Here is a 5744-nt window from a genome sequence, read left to right as displayed (position 1 = left end):
TTTGACTTTCATAACTATGTTGCACCTCATTTTTTCAAATTTAAAATATCTAAAATAGTGCTTCTGATATCCTTTATAGTATAATGTATATCTACACAGGTTGGAGTTTTACATGACATCTCTTAAAACTATCAAAATGACCTGTATGGTAGTTTTATAATACAAAATAGCCCTAAACTTAATGACAGTGCTGAACATATCACATGAAAAAACAAAACTTTAATACAATTATTTTTTAAACTTTAAAAAATCTTTGGATATATGGTAGAATAGACTCAAGAGCCTTTCAAATTTGATTTTACTTGAAGTGCAGGACTTAATCAAATGATTGTAATGACATCAAGTTTGTCCGTAACATAGTTGACAAACTGAGTAGTGAAAACATCCTTACCCTTAAAATAAAATAAAATAAAAAAATGTTTAAGCTTTGCAACTAGTGGATATGTTACACTGAGGAATATACTAACTTGAACCACTGATTGTTCTATTGAGAAAGAACACTTTCTTTGTACTGTTTTGTTGATGTGAAATGCACCCTAAATTATAGAATCAGTCAGCTATATTTCACAACGCTGTGTTATGGTCCCTGTTTAAGAGCAGCTGGTGAGACACTTCCTCCTCCCTGAACAGACGGTTTGAAAATGGGTCTGTACTTAAGTGCCATTTTTTGCTACTTTTACTACTACATTTAATTAATACCTTCAGTTACTTCACAGATTTGGATGAATGATGTGAAATATAATCAAGTCTTAAATCAGACTTTAGTTCCACCTGGAGTAAATTCACAAACTACCCTGCAGTATACAAAGTCATTCAAACTAGCTGCACCTTTACCAGCTTTGAGAACACTTTCATGATCAATCATTATAAAACATATCATATATATTATTCTGAAATGGACCAATCTGCACAATGACTACTTTTACTGTCGCTACTTTCACTATATTTTGATGATAATACTTTTCTACTTTTACTTGAGGAACATTTTGAATGCAAGACTTTTACTGTAACAGAGTATTCCTACACTCTGGTACTTCTACTTTTACTCAAGTACAATATCTGAGTACTTCTACTTTTACTCAAGTACAAGATCTGAGTACTTCTACTTTTATTTCTCCCACCTCTGAGGAAAAGTCTAAGAACCTGAATGTGACCTTTGACCTCCTTTGACCTCCATTGAACCACAGCTGCTTTGTTTCTTTCTCCTCAGCTTCTCGTGAGCGCGGCCTGACTTCCTTCCACAATGTTTCCTGCATTCGCTTCGTCAGACGCACGAGCCAGAGAGACTTCCTGAACATCCAGTCAGACGGCGGGTAAACCTCGTATTTGTAAACCTACTTTGCAAAAAAACAGATTATGATTCTTGAAGGTCTCCTATTGTACTATTTTGAGGCATCCTTTTTTTTTATTTCCTGCTTTTTTACACATACTCTCTCCAGTAACCCGTGTGTATTTTATATTTTACATTTTACATATTTGTTTTATATTTTACATATTTTAAGATTTGGGTTGATGTGATTTTTATTACCAGCACTTATTTTTAAAAGCACTTTTATGTATTTATTTATCATTTTTTAACTAATTTTACCTGCATGCCGATTTAAAAAAAAGTCAACATCGGTTCTTTTAGCCAGATGTTTTTAACCCACTTACCAGGTCTTTTACCAGATGTTGTGGTACGCAGCCTCGGACACCCCACCGGGGGAGACCCCCTCGGGGGGGCAGGAGTACAAGTTTTAACCCCGCCGCATACGCTCTGTGCTTCAGCCGCTGCTCTCTTTTATCCCTTTTATTGCATTTTCTTAAACATTTTTTAACACAGACCAAACAGGGCTTTTATAAACTGTGACGGCCCCAGAGCCTGGGGCCTGTGAGTGTGCAGGTGTGTTGCAGGTCCTGCGATGGGGTGGAGCTGAAGATGCCAATTAGCATGACCGGGGCCACCTGGCTGGAGCCGAGGTGCTACTTAAGTCCAGCTGCCCGGAGTCACATGGCCGTCATGACTCTCTCCAAGCCTGCTGCAGAAGGACTCTGGCCGTGATCCTTTCCCCTCGCCCATCCTCTCCTGTTTTTGGTGTTGCGTTTGGAACGATCACAAATACTGTAAAGTGCCGTGGTTTTTGGAACTCTTGAACGTCTCTCTTTGTTTTCCTGTTGTGGCCAACGGGCCGGTCATAACAAAACTTTTATTGGTTTTACTACAGGAGTTTTTAAACAGGTTTTTAATATAAAAAATATTGACCCGAGAGGCCGTGCACCACGCTAAAATTAATGATTCCCCTCATGGGGTCCCCACACGTGATTGTGTAAACAACTCTTGGTCCCCACAAGGATAGTGATGCTAGGTCACACACACACACACACACACACACACACACACACACACACACACACACACACACACACACAGTGTTTGTGGTGTTAGCATCATTGAATGTATCTCTTAGGCCCAATCCCAAACCACGCCCTACACCCTACCCCTACACACTACCCCTCCGTTTGCGCGTTCGCGCGGAGGGTCCGCCACATTAAGTGCTGTTCCAAACCAACGAGTGTGGAGAGGTGTGGAGGGGGAGTGGGCTATCAAGCCCTCAAACAGCGAGTCTGCATCGGTGCTGACTTGAGACTGGTCTCTACCTGACCGGAGTCACGCTGTGTGTGTCCGTCAGGAAACACGCTGTTTACAAGTAGTTCCAGCAAACATCCACTGATAAATTGCGATGTTAACAACCTCATGATAACCTCATATTTTTTTAACTTAGGATCATACCTGTGTTTAGTCTAGAAAAAGGTAAATGTGTGCATTTTATTATAAAGTTGTGTATATTTACAGACTGTTGCAAAAACTAAGAAGCTTATAAACATCAGGTTTAAAACTAAAAGAGCTTTACAAAAAAGTAACACAATGAAAGATGTTTGGAGTTTTATTTGAGTTCTTAATTTACATTTTTTGTCTAAGAGATGCTGATTTGAAACCGTTGTTACATACAGTTATGGCATTTCCTGTTTCTGCCGGAGAGAGGGGAGTTTGTCCCAAAGCTTGCCGCTGTATTTACTCCCTCCATCTGACAGGAGGGAGCCTCGTTGAGCTGCGAGTGTGGCTACAGACGGAGTTCACTCCGTCACAGGAGGGGTAGGGTCGAGGGAGTGGTTTGGGATTGGGCCTTTGTCTTGTTGACTAGAACTCAAGGAGGACATTTCCGCTCTAATCGAGGAAATAAAAGGTATTTTCTTTATTAAAACCTCAATAATGTGAAGACGATTTTCCACATCTTTCTTCCAATACTCCGAAAAAAAGAAGGTGTTTGAACTTTTAATGTTGATATTGATTAACAGCTTCATTCTGCAGATCGTTGCTCGGCTTTTAATGAATGAACAACGATGGCTTTGTACAGAAAGGACTCTGATAGAATGAATGACAGGGGTAATAACACAGTATACTTTATTTGAATGACAAATTAATACATAAAAACATATTCAAGATAAAAATAAAGTACCTCAGAATGTAACTACAGTAAAAATCTTGACTGCATGTAAGTGTAAATGTTTGTCCACTAGGGGGCGACACATCCTCACAGTTCACATGGAGAGACCTGCTAACACACCTTTACAGAACTGCTTTAATGACAAAGGTATTTAAGCATCACCACTAAAACTATTGTGTTTCCCTCAGAATGGAAATGGAAAATCAGCATTTACTTTAATGAGAAGTTTCAAATGTACGCCTCAATCCAGAAATGCCACTGAAAAACAAGTGAAATAACACATTTATGTTCACATACTATTTAAAACACAGCTTGCTCAATCATCCTCAGTGTCATCTACACAGTGATCCTTCTTTAAAGATCGTTATGCAGTGTAAATAAACACAACTGAAGCACAAACAAAAGAACATTTTCTATTTTGAAGGAAGACAATACAGCAGGGAGGACACAAAAGCATTCTCAAGCTAATGTAACTTTCCTTTTCAAGTCATGTGTGGCTCTTTCCTCGTCTGTCGATCAGTGAAAGTCAATCTCAACAGTCTCCATCCTGATCTCCCACATTCCTCCCGCTCCTCAGTGATGGACACGTCTCTGAAATCTTTGTCTCTCTCTCTGCCCTGAGGCGACACGTCGGGACTCTCTCTCTCAGAGGCAGTGCAGATATCTGAGGGAACAACGTCAACATGTCAGAACTGCTTTTACTTTCAGGCAGAAGAGAGGCCATGTTGTTCGTGTCCTTTAATTGTCTTCATATAAGGCCAGACAGAAGAGGTCAAAGCATAAGAGAGTATGCATCAGAATCAGAATCAAGTTTATTGCCAGGTACGTTTAAACATACAAGGAATCTGCTTTGGTATCTGGTGGTGCGGACATAAACAATCAATAAACAAAGAAATAAGTTGCAAAGTATATATGTTAGAGCCAGTATTTAGTTTTTATAAGAAAGGCCATCTAATCGTGACGTCTGTAGTCAACACACTATAAAAGACTACAATTCCCACGGCGCCTCCTTTAAGTGACAGTGATGGGCAGCAACCTGTCAGAAAGACGCCGTCGAGGAACAGTTTTTAACCGTTCAATTACCCTTTAAGTTATTAAGTTATATTTCAAGAAAGAAAAAACACCTCAGTTGTTTGTTATTTTATTTGAGTTTTGCCTATTTGTTTTGACTATTGTAAAGGCCTCTTTTCTTTGTTGCATGTGTACAAGTTAGTTATTTTATTTTGAGCAAACCCATCGCATCATATCATCAAAATCACATGTGTCAAACTCAAGGCCCGGGGGCCAAATCAGGCCCTTGGTGGATTTAATTTCGGCCTGCAGGATAATTTTTAATTACTATTAGATCTGGCCCGCCGGTATATTGCACGCACACCTTCACTCAATCCTGAGGGTCTCCTCAGCTCAGAGCCTGACCCCAAACATTGATGAACTTGCACCCAAGATGAGATGCCAAGTATCTGGCTTGAACTAGCATCACAGAGCAGCACACTGAGTTTAAATGGATGTTTCCTTTTGCACTTTGTTTCTCACGACAACAGGGCATGTTTGTTTTTTTCTTTGAGGGAAATAGTTTTTTTGAAGCTGTTGTTGACCTGTGGAAAAATGTAATCATAAGAAATGACTCGGGGAAAAGCTGCAGATCGAGCCATAAGAAATTAATGCAACTGATTATTTAATGTTTAATGTTGTTTTTATAGGCAATAATTTAAGCTTTGTTAGTTCCAGGTTTAATATGTGCAATAAGTTCATTTCAATAAGTTCTGGAATAAACATTGAACCAGTCCGGCCCTCGACTAGTACCCATTTTTTAATTTTGGCCCACTGTGTGATTGAGTTTGACACACCTGATATAAACCATCGGAGGCCAAGCAACTCTTCAACTGTAAGTAACACAAAGATAAAGTAAAGAAAACGAGTTAAAAATGTCTGTTTAAGGCGTCTAGTGGCTTGATAGAAAATAAGGAAGGAAGCCACGACAAAATATATAAGGAAAATAAAAAATAAGTATTTTTAAGAAACAATTTAGCATTACAAATGTACAGTATTTACAACACATTTAAATGTAACTATACAAATAACCTTAAAAGCTAAAAAAACAAAAAAATGGGTAGTATTGTGTGTGCATGCTGTGTGAAATGAACAGAAACAATAGCTCTAATAACTCTAGAAGAAGCAGTACTAACATCCAAAATACCAGGATGTACTTCTGCATGGGGTCACATTTTCCAGGCCCCTACACACCAGACCGATATCGGC

Source organism: Trematomus bernacchii, unplaced genomic scaffold (genome assembly GCF_902827165.1).
Source record: "Trematomus bernacchii unplaced genomic scaffold, fTreBer1.1, whole genome shotgun sequence".
NCBI classification, from domain to species: Eukaryota; Metazoa; Chordata; class Actinopteri; order Perciformes; family Nototheniidae; genus Trematomus; species Trematomus bernacchii.
Note: the sequence above shows the minus strand (reverse complement) of the source record.